The sequence below is a fragment of the Spermophilus citellus genome, assembly GCF_964194105.1.
Source record: "Spermophilus citellus genome assembly, chromosome: 11".
Classification (NCBI taxonomy): Eukaryota; Metazoa; Chordata; class Mammalia; order Rodentia; family Sciuridae; genus Spermophilus; species Spermophilus citellus.
Window position 1 is genome coordinate 127748527 of NC_138192.1, and position 16154 is coordinate 127764680.

The 16154-nt window shown below is 45.7% G+C and overlaps 1 long non-coding RNA gene across 1 annotated transcript in view; it reads left to right on the forward strand.

Moving 5' to 3' along the window:
• LOC308631280 overlaps positions 1-13364 on the forward strand; it is a 29172-nt gene extending 15808 nt beyond the window's left edge. The window contains exons 2-3 of the long non-coding RNA XR_014018156.1: positions 12591-13202; positions 13249-13364. This is a non-coding gene — a long non-coding RNA (uncharacterized lncRNA). The remainder of the gene's footprint in view (positions 1-12590; positions 13203-13248) is intronic.
• Positions 13365-16154: the final 2790 nt, after the last annotated feature.

A 16154-nucleotide genomic window follows, 5' to 3' on the forward strand; every position in this document is an offset into this window, starting at 1 on the left:
AAAATGGTCTGATTCCTGTTTTGCCCCCAGGGTTAAAAAGATAATGCTTTATTGCTGCAATGCTGCTTGACCACTGTATGTATTGGGGTCTGAGGGAAGGTGGCCAACAAATGGCTCTTTAAATGATTCTATTATTACAGAGCGTGGGTCTGCCCAGAGCTGCGGAGCCATGCTGTCCTTTCCCACCTCTGTTCTTGCAATCGTCCCAGAAGGATTTCATGTTGCTCAGATTCGAGTAAGCAGGCTTGAGTTTATATTAGAGGGGAAGGAGAGAGGGAAAAGGGGACACTCTCAAGGGAGAGTGTTGGGTCTTGCTAGAAGGAAGGAAGGCATATGCCTCCCCTTCTTTCCAGTGTTTGGGGAGTCCCTGGGAAGCGTCCCCAGACCCCCGCCCACCTCCTACAGGCCCACCTCTTGACTTTTGACTGACAGCAGGATGACATTAGACTTTGAAGTTCCCACCGCCATGACAACTCCGGGTCACTTTGGCCCGTGCTGACTAGTTCTAATTGTTCTTACAGATTTTATGGTCAGGGGCAATTATCTGGTCTGTGTAAGGGTCACAAAAGTCTACCTGCTTCAGGGTATTTGGGGCCTGCATTTCTCCTGCAGATAACAGGTTGTTTGCTGAGGAATGGAACATGTCCTATCAACTCAGTCCAAGCAAGGCTTCAGGTAAATTGCTTTTTTGAAAAAAGAAAAAGAAGAAACATGTGAGGGTTGGCACAGGGAGCTCAGTTTATAGAATTACCCCTTAACCTTGTGTCCTCATTGCTCCACAATGCCATCATCCAGAAGGCTGGCAGCAAGGCAGATGAATTCCCTGTATCTGAGCGTTTCTAAGCCTTCATGAGGAAGAGAAAAGGGGAATTCAGTGCCCATGGTATGAAGGAAGGACAGGAAGCAGAATGAACCCCCAAGTTGGGACCTGAATATAATGAGGCGATGCCATCTTTGCCATTACCACTACCACCCCCTCTTCAAAAAAAATTGTACTTCGACTTCCTAATAAGCAAAGTTCCACCTCAGTCTGAACCTGGGCCAGAGTCAGGAATGATCTCTTGCAAGACCCAACAGGGCACCCAATTTGGCTAGTACCTGTAAGTGGAGCAGGGCAATTCCTCTAATGCAATGCCTGATAACCAGTTGCATTCTTGGGAGTTCATGGGCCAGTTTCCATCTCAGACTTAATAATTTTGAAAAATAACTTCCCTTCTTTCAAGGGCCACCCACAGAGGATGACGGGCTGTTTGTTGCCCACTTGCTTCATATCACCCAACCTGGGCAGGTGTGCAGGCTGTAATGAATAGTCTCCTAACCACGGGGGAAAGGCCACTGGCGACTTACAAGGCTCAGGAGGAAGTGGGTCGTCTCCATCAGGAAAGTCTGGCAGAGATGCAGGAACCAAATATGGCCATCCCTTGTGTAGACCCTGGCTAGAACCCAAACCATGGGCACTTTCCTGGGCCGGGGCATTATTGGAGATGCATACTGGCAAGTTTCAAGGAGGCAGATCATTATTAAGACAGGGGAATTTCAGGACAAAATTATGGAGAATACCATACCTAAAGCCAATGTTATGATATCAGGTAACACGGAAGGGAATATGGAACAAGAAAGTAAAGCTTGCCTCCTGACCAAAGAGAACTAGAGAAGTTTTTGACCAAGTTCATTTGTTCCATACTTTATCGCCCCCATCATGCTCCCATCCAGCAGAAAGTAGCTGAGCAATTCAAAGTCCCTATTCACTCTTTTTTTTTTTTCAAAAGAGAGTGAGAGAGGGAGAGAAAGAGAGAGAATTTTTAATATTTATTTTTTAGTTATCGGCGGACACAACATCTTTTTTTTTTTGTATGTGGTGCTGAGGATCGAACCCGGGCCGCACGCATGCCAGGCGAGCACACTACCGCTTGAGCCACATCCCCAGCCACCCTATTCACTCTTACCACATAAGATTATGCAATGAAATAAATTGACAATGGAGATCTGTAACAGGGGAAAAAAGTGTTTTTTGTTCTGTTTTTTAAACTTCTTTTATTGGTGCTTTAAGGTTCCATTTCCTATTAGCTCAGGTTGTACCTCACAGCTTGCTCTGTAGTGTCACATCTTGTCTTTGAGTTTGCTTGCACATAACAAGGTGCCGATTAAAGTAGTGATAAGATTTAAACTAACCCTTGTTGATTAAGTTGTAAGAATTTAAGAACACCCAAGGGGAGCCCTCTGTTTTTTTTTTTTTTTTTTTTGACCAGGAGTAACCCTTTGCTAATTTTAGTCCTAAATTCTCCATCCAGAGGATGTTTGCACCTGCATAAGATAGGCCCACCTCTCCATGTGATAACGTGCAGGAAGAACCGTATCTTTAAGTATCTGCAGGGGGCAGGTAGATGGGCTCTGTGGTGAGGGCCTCCGCCTCTTGGTCTTCTAGTTTCCACTAAAGACTCCCCCACCCCCCACCTTGTCTGTCAAGTCTTTGGCAATCCAGCCCAAGTAAGCCACATCTGGGTCCAGCAACAATTAGGAAGAATTGCCTCAAGAAATTCAAGCCATGGGCTGGGGATGTGGCTCAAGCGGTAGCCCGCTCGCCCTGCATGTGTGCGGCCTGGGTTCGATCCTCAGCACCACATACCAACAAAGATGTTGTGTCTGCCGAGAACTAAAAAGTAAATATTAAAAAATTCTCTCTCTCTCTCTCTCTTAAAAAAAAAAAAAAGAAATTCAAGCCATGCGCCTGGGGTTGTAGCTCAGTGGGAAAGCACGTGCCTAGCTCGCTTAAGATCTTGGGATCCATCCCCAACTTTGCAAAAAAACAACAAAAATAAACAAACAAAAACAAACAAACAAAACCCCCCTTAAGTCATTAGTCCCAAAGACTGCTTGGGGAAAGTAGGAATGACAGCAGTGTAGCAACCCACTCCTGAGGGAAGAAATGCCCCAACGCTAGTGTCTCACTGATTATTATAGTTTTTAGGTGATTGCACATAATAACCATGTTGGTTTATTGGTTTCTTTGACTTACAGTTCAAATTGCCTTAATATTTGGTGCAAGGATATTAGACTATGTCTTCAATATGTGTGAAGGTAAATTTGATTTCCTCGAACGGCTCCCAGATGATTTGCTCCTGTATATCATTTCTTATCTGGATCTTGAAGACATTGCCAGGCTTTCTCAAACATCACGCAGATTTGCAAAGGTAACATTATTTTGTGTTTATGTAGAATTTCCCCTGCATTCTCCTGATACTTTTTTCTTTGATAGAACTTCAGATCTAACACCAGGGACTCACACCTGTAGGAAAGTGCACTTCCACTGAGCTCAGCCCCAGCCCTTCTATTTGCATTTATTTCAACAATGATTTGTTGAGTGCTGACTCTGTGATGGAACTTGTCCCAGGCACACAAGCAGCAGATGATGAAGCACTATTTCTACTCTTGAGGGAACTTAAAGTCTAATAGGAGATATTCATGCAGATACAGGCCATTATAACATAGGGTGACAGAATACAAAGTGATGTCCTCTTCTGGCTTCATCGAAGTGGGTTACTTTATCTGGATTTTGATTGGAAATAGGAGTTTGACAGGTGGTCAGGTTGACTGGGGACATTCCAAGGCAAGCAAGAGCTCAGGCAGAGATATGGTGGCTTAGCAGAAAAATGCGAGGTGTGACGGCCCCACATCCGCTCCTGTTCCCTGAGTCACAGCCTTTGCTGATTTACCTGTCTCCCAGTAGGTGTGTTCTGCATGGCCACTGAGTGCCTCTTGTGCCCTTCCCCCAGGCTGCCCAGAGGGACTTGCTCACACTAGAACAGAACACAGTTGGTGCCACCTTCAGCCAGAGTTAGGACAAGATCTTTGGTTCTATGGCTTCATCTGTTCCTTCAGTTCTAGACCCTCTCCCCACAGCCACACTCACTTTTCACTGAATCCCTTCTTGGCCTAAGTTAATCAGAATCGGAGACTGTTGCTTGTATTGGAGGAAACTTGATGAGCTGGGTGTTTAGCTGTGAAGCATGGGGGTAGTGTCCGTTTTCAAAAGAACATACAACGTTTTCCAAGATGATTCAGACCATAATCTTGCCTAAAATTCAACATTTTTTCACAGTTCAATTTCTTGATTATTAAAATTCTTTTAAAATTATATAATCTGTATTATTTACAATACATAATTTCTTTTTTTGTTTGTATGTTTGTGGGGCTGGGATTGAACCCAGAGCCTTGTCATTCGAGGCAAGCAGTCTACCAACTGAGCTATGTCCCCAGCCCCTTACATAATTTCTTTAGAGTATAGAAATATATATATATTTATATACATATGCATGTATATATATTTTAACTTCATCTACCCCCTAAAAATAGAGGGCCAGAAACAAGTATTAAGAGTAATCATTGGGCTGGGGTTGCGGCTTAGTGATAGAGCAGTGGCCTAGCACGTTCGAGGCCCTGGGTTCGATCCTCAGCACCACATAAAAATAAATAAATAAAATAAAGTATTGTATCCAACTACAACTAAAAAATAAATATTAAAAAAAGATTCTTTAAAAAAAGAGTAAAAAAAAAGAGTAATCATAATTGTGTGTGTGTGTGTGTGTGTGTGATACTGGGGGTTGAACCAAGGGGCACTCTACCACTGAGCTATGTCCCCATCCCTTTTTATATTTTTATTTTGAGACAAGTTCTCACTAAGTTGCCCAGGCTGGCTTGAATTTGCCACCTCCCTGCCTTAGCCTCTCAAGTCGCTAGGATTACAGGTGTGCACAGTGCCCACCTTTTCTTTTTCCCATTAAGAAAAAGTACATTAAAGTTGAGACGTAACACTTGCTGCTGGTAAGAAGCTGCTTAAAATTAGAGACTCTTAAGTAAATAAAATACGCTGGTGGGGGTCTGCTAAAAGATTCTGCCAGGCCTGGGTTTGCTCCTGGAGGGGAGGGAGTAGGGGGAAAGAGCTAGCCCCTGCAGGTCTACTGTCATTTATCCCTCACTGGAGCTGCTGGCTCCCCTCCAAGTTCAACTCACTTCCCCTCTCACTCTCTCCTTCACTCTTTGCCATTATTCTAGCCTCGTCTTGGAAACATCCTCCGTAATTCTACTTTACAGTCAGGCTTCTGTGTCCTTGCAGAGCAGAATTATCAGGAGACAGCCCAGGCTCAGGGCTGCGGCATTTTTCTTTCTGTGTCATGTGAACCCTGTGTTTCTGTCGTCAAGCTGAGTTTTATCTGGGTTCCATTTTCCTGCTGTGTCCCTTCATTTATCAATTGTTTTCATTTAGCTACTTATATTCATGAAAAAAAATTTATTACCAAATTGTGTAAGATGTTTCCTCTGCTCTCAGGGAGGGGGGGAGCTCTTGTATTCAAGGTCAGCCCTCCAGCCTCGCTCCAGGGCCCAACCCGACTTCACTTATCTCCTGTCTCTTCTGTTTGTTGTTCAGCTCCTTCAGGGGCTTCTCCAGCGTCACATCTTACACAACCATTTGTTGCAAGTAAGCAACAATACCATTAGTTAAAGTACACATTATTTGGATTTCATCAGTTTTTCTCCTAATGTGTTTTCACTGTTTCAGAATCCAACCTCGGTTACTACATTGCATTTAAACTCATATTATTTATTTATGTTTTTTAAAAATATTTTTTTTTTAGTTATCCATGGGCACAATATCTTTATTTTGTTTATTTATTTTTATGTGGTGCTGAGGATTGAACCCAGGGTCTCACACATGGGAGGCGAGTGCTCTACCCCTGAGCCACAACCCCAGCCCCATTTATTTATTTATTTATGTTTTTGAGACAGGGTCTTGCTAAGTTGCTTACGGCCTCACTGAGTTGTTGAGGCTGGTTTTGAACTGGTGATTCTCCTGCCTCAGCCTCCCAAGTAGTGGGATACAGTTATTTATCACCACACCCAGCTTTTTAGTTTGAATTTTTAACTCTTTTGTGTGTGTTGGTGGGGGGGCAGGTACTGGGGATTGAACTCAGGGGCACTCAACCACTGGGCTACCTCTGAAGCTCTATTTTATATTTTATTTAGAGACAGGGTCTCAATGAGTGCCTAGTGCCTCCTTTTTGCTGAGGCTGCTTTGAACTCCTGATCCTCCTGCCTCAGCCTCCTGAGCTGCTGGGATTACAGGAGTAGGTTACCCCATGCGTTTTTAACTCTTACTTTATTATTTTTTCCCTTTCTGTACATTAATTTTCTCAAAGCAGCCTCATCCTTCGGAAGACTATAGTAGGACTAAGTTTCCACCCTCTTAGTACCTCACATTTCCACAAGCCATATCCAAACATTTCTATCACGCAGCGTTGCTCCCTTCTCTAGGGGTATCCTCCTGGACCTCCACCCTGACCTCCCAAATGGCCCTCAAATGATATTTGTACTAACATGCCCCAGCTCAAGGGTGAGATGGTATCACTGAAGTCTGTACATTCCTCTAGCAGAGTGCCTAGCCCAGAGTCAGCTCCCAGGATGTGGTCCCGAATGCTTCCATAGACGGGCAGCTGTGTCCATTCTGTTTACATTTTGAAAAAGAAAATTGATTTGTATTACAGTGGTCAGATCAGAAATGTTTGAAAGTTATACAGCCTTGTATGTAGAACAAACAGTCATTCTTTCCATTTCTAACTCTCATTCCTTATTCTCATCTGTAGTGGCTACCATATGACCAATGTTCTGTATGTCCTTCTGTATACACATAAGCATGTGTGTGAGATATTTGAATATAGAAAGGTTTCCAAGACCAAACCCGACTCCACAGTGGAGAATTACCTGGGAAGTGTAAAGTCACGCTCAAGACCTGAATTGTGTGGGGTCCTTGGGGTGTAAGGGGGCCCTGGTTCTTGAGAGTCATGGTGCCAGCCCACAGGGGAGGAGGGAAGTATCCACTTGTCATACTCACTGCCACCAGCAATCAGAATCATCAACTGCCTGCCCTTTCTCTGATTCCATGTTAACTAAACCCATGGGGGGCTGGGGATGTGGCTCAAGCGGCAGCGCGCTTGCCTGGCATGCGTGCGGCCCAGGTTCGATCCTCAGCACCACATACCAACAAAGAGGTTGTGTTTGCCAAATACTAAAAAATAAATATAAAATAAATAAATAAATAAATAAACCCCATGGGTGCGTCCACGGATGAGCGCCTGAAGATCTAGTAGGTCTGATGGCTATATTTTTCAGTGAAAAATTCTCTGAGAGCTTGGCTAACACCAGTTTGTCTGAAAGGGGAGCCCAGAGTCTTGGTATATTGGAAAGACAGAGTTCCATGCCTGTCTGATTGAGAGCCGGCAAGTTGGACAAGATGTGTGGGCACACGACTGGTAGCCTGCTGTCTGCCCCCCCCCCCCCCCACCGGGAGGCGGGGGGGGGGGGCAGCAGGCCTTTTTCTGCCATCTCTAACAGAGCTGACCTGTAGAAAGCTCTGGTGTAGCTCACAGGGAAAGAACAGTCATAGTGGGGGTATAATCATAACCATCTTGCTTGTGGCTCAGGAATCACTGTGACACTCAGGGAGGAAGAAATGTCTCCCTGATACTTTTTGGCTGTGAAAAGACAGATTTTTCCTTGTGTCCAGCAACTCCCTGTGAACATGATTCCCAAGTCTGGCCCAGCAGGGGCAGCACCTAGGAGATCGGTGCCGTGTCTAAACCTGATCTGGGAGGTCTGTGCAACCCCATTCTAAGGGCTCAGCCCAAGAATCTGACTGGAATTCGTGAAGATGATTTGATTTTTGTTTGTTTTTGTAATGGAGGGATACACTACCACTGAGGTACATCCTCAGTCCTTTTTGTTTATTTTATTTTTTTTTATTTTGAGACAAGGTTTCACTAAGTTTCTGAGGCTGACCTCGAACTTGCCTCAGGCTCTTGAGTTGCTGGGATTACTGGCATGCATGCACCAAAGTGCCCAGTTTACCAATTGATTTTTGAATTGTATAGATAAAATATCTCTGCTGGGGATGTGACCCAGTGCTAGCTGGGTTCAGTTCCCTGCATTCCCATCCCCAAAGAAAATGTCTCAAGACTAAATGAAAGGCTAGAATCTCGTGGGCTGTTGTTCTTGTCTTCACCGAGCACAGCACTGTGGTGTATTTAAATCAGCCTTAGAAGCCACTATGATGCACACTGGTAATCCCAGCTGCTCCAGGAGGCTGAAGCAAGAGGGACAAAAGTTCCAGGCCAGCCTGGGCAACTTAGTGAGACCCTGTCTCAAAATAAGAAATAAAAAGAGCGGGGGGGGGGGGGAATTCAATGGTAGAACACCCCTGGGATCAATTCTCAGTGCCCCCCCCCACAAAAAAAAAGAAAGAAAGAAAGAAAAATCATTAATTTATTCAATCAATCAATTAATCAGCTCTAGGTCAGAGAGCTAGGGTCTTTTCTTAGCTCCTCCCCACATACACTTTGGACAGCAAAGTCCCCCCCAGGGCCAGACAGCAGGCTACCAGGCGTGTGCCCACACATCTTTGCTCTCTCAACCGGTTTCCCCATTTGAAGGAGAGTTTGAACAAGAGGTTTTTTTTTTTTTAATAAGCCCTAGGATTCCTTTCAATAGTTCATGGATGTCAACTTCATGCACCACCACCAGGGGGCAGTAGGCCCACGATTGTGTGTTTAGGAGCAAAGCGACCAGAGCCACAGGCTGGGTACCTGCTTTTTAAGCCCTGCAAACTGCCAGATAAAAGATCTCCAGAGTTTGGGAGTCTTTGTTGAAGGCATTTTACAGACATATTTATAAAACCAAATATATTTCAGTCTTAAATCTGATGAGCCATAAATGAAGTTACTCTAGTGGCAAATTTAACTGTTTTGAAATTCTTTCCTTTGACCCCAGATCTTGTAGTTTTCTCCCGTAATCTCTATTATGCAAGACACACTGATATCCTGAAATGTATTGTGCTAGTAATGGCTAGGTCATCTGTATTTGTGGTGGAGTTGGAGTTTAGATCTTTGAAAGGTAGTGTAGGCCATCCGTTTTGTTTTTTGATATTGAGACATTTCCTAAGAGTTTTCACCTATTTATATTTAGATTACATAATCTGAGTGGAGAAATTCAAACTTGAAGGACTGTTGAAGGTGGGATAAGATAATGAATGGCCCGCCTGACCTCAAAATGTTATGGGGACTGTAAATATATGATTTGACGTCACTGTTTAACAATAACCTTCATTATGTGGAGGTACTAGCTCTCGCAGAAAGTATCTTAAGCAATTATGCTCTGCGACACTCTTCACTCTGACTGTAATTCATTCTTTCCCCTTATCTGAGTACTTTTAGAGTGCACGTATAAAAGGATGCTGGCTGCTCTCTGTTGAAAGTGGGAGTAATGGTGTAGGAAGTGGAGATAACACTTGTAGGTTCTTCCTCTTCAGGAAGAAGCCGAGATGAGTGGGCACACAGCATGGCCAGGTGCTGGTTGGTGTGGGTGAGATGCAGGCAGTTTTGGGATTGGGGGTTGCATAGAGAGGTGGGAGGGGCCGGCTAGGCCCCCTTAGAGAAGATCATCTCTGAGATTCACGTGGCGTTGCAGTTTGGAAGGACAGGCAGAGATAGCAACAGGCAGAGCAGGGAAGAAGCAGGCACAGAGTTCAGCTCCCATGAATAGGTGGTATGTATGTGTATATGTGGGGGGGGGCAATTGCAGGCTTTCATCCCAGAGTCTAGGACAGTTTGGCTTTCCATAGGGGCATTGAGGCCTCCCACCCAGCATGGCCTCTGCAGTGTTTGGGACAAAAGTTCAAGGCCAGCCTGGGCAACTTAGTGAGACCCTGCAGTGCTGCTCCTTCAACATGCATGCTCTCCTCCCCTCCACTGGCTTGGGCTAGTAGCTCAGTGGAACATCTGGGATGGGCTGTGTCTTATGACAGTATGGGTGAGTCCAGTTGTCTTCAGTCTGGTCTCTATGATCTACAGGGATAGGACATTCTAGAACTCTCTGAAATAAGGGTCAAAATTGTAATTGATACAAGACTTTGTTTGAATTTACCTTACTTTTTTTTTTTTTTTTTTTTTTTTTTTAGGATTTGGGCTCTTTAGTTCTATTCTATCTTTAGATCTATTCCATCATCAGCACATTGCATTGTAATTATTTCACTGTGGATCTATTTTCTTTAGTATTCTCTTGGCATCCTACATGGCTAACAAATACAGGTTCTAAAGGATTGTCTTTGATGGAAGGAGGACAGACAGATGATTTGGTACTTCACACTTTCAAATTCATCTACATGATGAATTGGACAAAAGAAGGTACATTTCCTGGTCTTAAATTCTGTGAACAAAAGTGAATCAGTCACATTAGTCATTGTCCACCAATATGTGGCTCACTGACATACCTGTATTTGTATTTGACTTCTAATTTTCCATCCTGTGAATTGATGGCTGTTCCTGACCTCCCAGACTCCAAGTCATAGCAACTGAAGGCTGAATTTCCACCTGGAAGCCAACAGCCTTCGGGGCCTTTCTTTCTAGTGTCTTCTGAGAAATGGGTCTGGTAGCATGCTGTTCTCTCTCCCCTTCCTGCTCATTGATGGTATATATTCCAGGGGCTTTACATATGTTATCAATAATCCCCTCAGCAGTAAAGGTTTATTATTGTTTCTGTGTAATCACAGTAACTCCTGTTTATTGAATGGCTACTGTGTACTAGGCTCTGAAAGTACATAAGCTGATGTAATTCTCATAGCAGCTCTGTGGGATGTGTAGGGGTTCTCTTGTCCCGATTTTTAGAGGAGGAAATAGGAGCTTAGTTGAAGCTCACAGGTATGAAGCAATGGAGCCAGCTATGGAGCCTGGGCAGTCTCACTCCAAGGCTGATTTTTTGTTTTTGTTTTTTCCCAGTACTGGAAAGTGAACCCAGGACCTCACACATGTGGGACAGGTGCTGCATCACTAAGCTACATCCTCAGCCCTGCTGATGTTCTTAAATCACTATATTCTGCTATTTAGATGGCCAAATGGAGGATCAGATATGGAGCCAGACGCAGAGAAATTTAATACATTCAGGATTACTTTATTAAGTGGCAGGGCCGGAATTCAAATATGTTTGCTAGTTAACTTGTCTGTGTTGGTACCTTGAGAATATAGGGGAAAGTTCAGTCTTCTAAGAGGGAGTTAAACCCGGGAAGGTAGCCAGGCATGGTGGTGCACAGCTGTAATCGCAACTACTTGGAAAGGTGAGGCAGGAGAATCACAAGTTCAAGACCAGTATCAGCTATCAGCAACTTAATAAGACCCTGTCTCAAAATAAATAAGTAAATAGATAGATAGAAAGGGCTGGGGGTGTAACTCAGTGGTAAATCACCCCTGCATTCTATCCTCAGTTCAACGGAAACAAAAAAGCATGGGGGTATATTTGTTGCCTCGTAGACAAGGGCTGCAGCTTTGATAACTGCGTAAGTGTTATCTTCCTGGGGCCCGTGGAAGCTGCCGTGAACAGGGGCATGGAAATGCAGTCCTCACTCCTCCTTCTGCTCTTCCAGCAAGGTTCCTCTAAGGAGTTCTCTGTCCTTGCTCTTCTGCTCTTCTTTCTACCTTGAACTCTGTAGCTAGATGTTCGTCCCCACTGTGCCAATGAACTTACGCCTGTCAAAGTTGCTGTTGTACATCATCTTGCAAAGCACAGCAGTCAGGTCTTCAGTGCTTGTTTGTTCCCAGTGCTGGGAGTCAGACTCAGGGCCTGAGAGTGTTGGGGTGCTCAATGCCGAGCCATCCCAGCTCCCAGCAGTCAGTTCTCAGTTCCTCTCTTGATTGACTTTTTAGTAGCATTTGACATTTTGATTACTTTCCAGATCTTCTTTTTTTCTCAGTTTTCCTTGTTGAGGACTTTGCCACTTCCTGGGTGCTTCACGTGGAATGTCTTGGAAAGCTTCCTCAGACCATCTTCTCTATCTTCAGGCACACAGAGAGGATGGCACCTGATCCAGGGCTTTAAATACCATTGCCACTGAGCACCCTCAGACATGTCCAGTCCATGCTGGACTCCTTCCTTACTGTGAATCTAACTGCAAGCTCAGTAACCCCACTTAGATATATTACAGACATTTTGAATTTAACAGGTCAAAACCAGACCAGATCTCTTGATTTCCCTACACACTTACCTATTTACACCACGTCGACCTCTCTCATAGCCCTATTTTTCCCAGTCATTGACGTCACTAATTTTGCTCAAGCCAAAAAACTCATCCTGAATTCTCTATCCTGGTACAAGTGATTTAATTCATTAACAAGTCTGTGTGTGTGTGTGTGTGTGTGTGTGTGTGTGTGTGTGTGTGTTGGGTGGTACTGGGGATTGAATCCAGGGGCACTTAACCAGTGAGCCACATCGCCAGCCCCCCCCCCCTTTTTTTTGAGACAGTCTCACTAAGTTACTTAGGGCCTCACTAAGTTGCTGAGGCTGGTCTTGAACTTGGCCATCCTCCTGCCTCAGCTTCCCAAGTTGCTGGGAACACTGCACCTAGCAAGAGGCGGTCTCTTGAGGTGGAACTTGTGCCCGACACACCTTCCTGCACACGAAGGCAGCAGGGGTTTGATGGTGACCATGTGGGTGAGTGAATGACTTTCCTTAGCCCGTGTGTGCTGTGACCCACCTCTGGCTCTTTCCACCCGCAGCTGTGCACGTCTGATATTCTGTGGGAGCAGATAGTGCAATCCTCCTGTGACACCATCACTTCCGACATGAGGGCCCTGGCAGAGGACATAGGCTGGAGACACATGTTCTTCACCAACAAGCTCCAGCTGCAGCGGCAGCTCCGCAAGAGGAAACAAATGCACGACAGCCTCGGAGAGAATCAACTATTTTAGGGACACCTTTTGCTGCCTGCAGGAAGCTCTGAAGGCACCTCTGTGCTTCTCTTCAGGGTCCAAATCTTAAGAACAATGTTCCACTGATCCCAGGGTCTTACGAAAAGAATAGAGGATTTGTACACAAATGCAGAACTTGGCCACCCAGTGCCCTGCTGGAACCACCATCCCTGTTACACTGAGGGCCAAGTTGTGGCCCTAGAACAAGGAGGTCAAGATAAGGAAGCTTTGCAGGTCACTGTCTTCCCAACCCTGCCGGTGCTCAGAACAGACACTTGTGCTATACATCAACAAACAATAAATGGTCATCAGCAAGTTTGATTATATCTATTGTATGTAAAATCTGAATGAGTGACTGGACCCTTGAATTTCCTGGTGTTGTGTCATCTGAGTTGTCACTGGGTCAGAGGTCCTAGAGAGGTCCTGAAAAGGAAGTGGTTGTCACTGGGACAGGGGTCTTACAGAGGTCCTGAAAGGGAAGTGGACCTCAACTCAGCCTGTGAGGGTCCCCTATGTCAAATCAGAAAGGAACTTAAAGGATGGGTCACAGTGAGGGGCACACTGGTTTTATTAAGAGAATGCAAGGTGTGCACGCTCTCGGGGTTGGTAGGGTGCAGGCACTGGCGAGGAACTGCTAGTCCCCTGAGCGACAGGTGTATACTGTAAGATCTATGGTACACAGGCGTCAGCTGAGAGGCCTCCTCTGTGTGCATCACTTGACATGCTAAATCATTACATCTCTGGGTTGTTTTTTTTCTGTTTTTGATGAAAAATCTCTATTCATTTCCTCACCTGGGGGTTTCATTGTTGTGCTTTGCGAATTTTAACAGGATGACATTTGTGTGGCTTTGAAGGTTCTATGGAGAGTGTGACATGGGGATGAAGTCATCAGATCTTAAAAATAGAAACCACAGGAAAGCCTATTTGTTGAGCAAAGCCCTCTCAGTCCTGTTTTTTGTTTTCTTTTGGTTTATGTGTTTTTTTTTTTTTTTTTTAGGTCTAAGTCAGGAGAGAAGTTATTTATGGACTACAGATAAGGTCTGATAATTGATTTAAGTGTTGTTTATGAACCAAGTATATGGAATTGAAATTTAAATCTGGGGTTTTAAATCACATGAAAGTGGACTTAAATGATGGCTACTGTCACTTCATCCCATGTCTCCCTAGCTGTCCCCCTGCCTCCTATCCTACCTCAGCCCACGGTTGAGTAGGTGGCTGAGTGTCCCCACTGAGAATTCGGGGCCAGGAGCTGGGGGAGGCGCTCTAGGTAAGTGCCTTCTCAGTTTCGTTCCACTGGGTTTGTATTCTGTCTGATGTCCGTATGATCTTGTCTAACACCCTCCTGCCTGAGGAGCCCAGGCGAGTTTGGGAGCAAGCTAGAAATTGTGCTGATGAGGTACATCAGACCTCCCCTGCCCATCCTATTGGCACTGAAGCAGCCCCTGATCGGGAGCCCAACTGGGATTATAATTCGCTTGGAGGAGTAACTAGTAGAAAGAAATTCATTACTTGCCTCATGTCAGGACTTAGAAAGGCAGCCCATAAGGCTATCAATTATGAAAAGCTCCAGGAAATCATCTAAGATAAGAATGAAAACCCTTCAGCATTTTTAGACCGCCTGACCAAGGCTTTATTACAATATACTAATCTGGACCCTGAGACTCCAGATGGGAGACAATAGCTAATGACATACCTTTTCTCCCAGAGTTTCCCTGACATTAAGGCCAAACTAAGGTGCCTCAAGAGGGGTCCCTAACTCCCTAAGCTGAGGTACTGGGAGTGGCCTTTACGGTGTATAACGGGAGAGACAAGAAGGTCTGGAAGCAGAAATATCAGATGCTGGCTCAAGCCATCGGCCTAGCCTCAGCATCTGTCCCTGGTTCCACTGCTCCATGGTAGGGTCACTCAGGACTGCCCGGACCCTGTTTTAAATGTGGTCAGATGAGTCACTAAGCTTGGACATGTCCCAAGCCTTGAAAGCCTCCGGGCTCTTGTCCTAAATGCCATCAGGAGGGACAATGGGGCATTGACTGTCTCTGGTCCCATAGCAGCCCCCGGCCATCCAGCCCTTCTGGTTCCCCTTTCCGACTCTTAGGACTGACCGCTGAGGACTAACAAGGCCCAGGTCCTCACCACCCGACCACTACCATCACTCCGCGGGAAACCAGGTAACTCTGTACTGCAGGTGGGCCTCTCTCCTTCCTTCTAGACACCAGGGCTACATATTCAGCCCTCAAGGAGTTCTGTGGACCTACTGCCAACTCTTACAGACACCTAGCCTTGTTTGCACTTTTGGATCTCTAATTTTTACCCACTCCTTTTTGGTCATTCCACAGAGCCCTGTTCCCCTTATGGGAAGGGACATCCTCACAAAGTTGGGGGCTATGCTGTCCTTCTCCCCTCATATTCGCTTCCATCCAGACTCACCTGATGCTCCTCTGATCCTCACCCTGACCTTAGGACCATCCCCCATTCCGTCTGCCAGGGCCTCCCATTACCCTTTCCAAGGTGGACCCTACTGTCTGGGATGTTTCAAGTTTTTCTATCACCTCACACCACGAGCCCATTCACATCCATTTCAGAACCCCCTCCATTTTCTGCCCAATCACAACACCCGATCTCCCTCCTTGGTGCTGCTGTCCCTCTCCTTTTGCAGAGCAGCCTCGTCAGGCTCCTGACAATAAACCCGTTTCCTACCCCAGGTGTGTGTGTGTGTGATTGGTCCTGCGCCACTTTTCTCCCATTGGTGCCAGGGACTCGATCATGTACTCCTATCAGCTTTGCTCTCCCCTCCAGGGATGTGAGCTGCTTTGGGATCCTGAAGGCCCAGGCCAATGACCACACACCTTCTTCCATTCACCTAGCACTCTTCTTCTTCATCCACACTCTGGCCTCATTTGGGTAAGTGACTTCGCCCTTCCCCTCTCCTCCTCCACACCAGTCTACTCCCTAGAGACAAGCCTCCTCTCTAGAACTTAGATCTTGGCCCAGCACCAAGATTTTCGCCCATCCCTCCCTCTTGGTGAGTTTACTCCACTTGCCATGGGGAACTCCCAATCCCCTTCCCTTGGTGTCTTGGTTCTCAGCTCCTCAGCAGAGCTCATGAAAGCCCTGGCCAGGCAGCCAAGACTCTCTACTGGCAAAGCCCAGGACTAGGCAAGTGGCAGGTGATCCCCTTCTCTCAGTCCCAGACTCCAACCCGCCATGGGGAATGCCCAAATCCCATCTGACTTACCTCTCGGCTGCCTCCTCACCCCCTTAGCCCCACTCTGTTTGGCTCCTGATCTAAAGGCCCATTGACCAGTTCAACCTTCCAATCTTCAAAACTTTTGCGAGCATTCAGGAAAATGGAAGGAAATCCCTATGTACTAC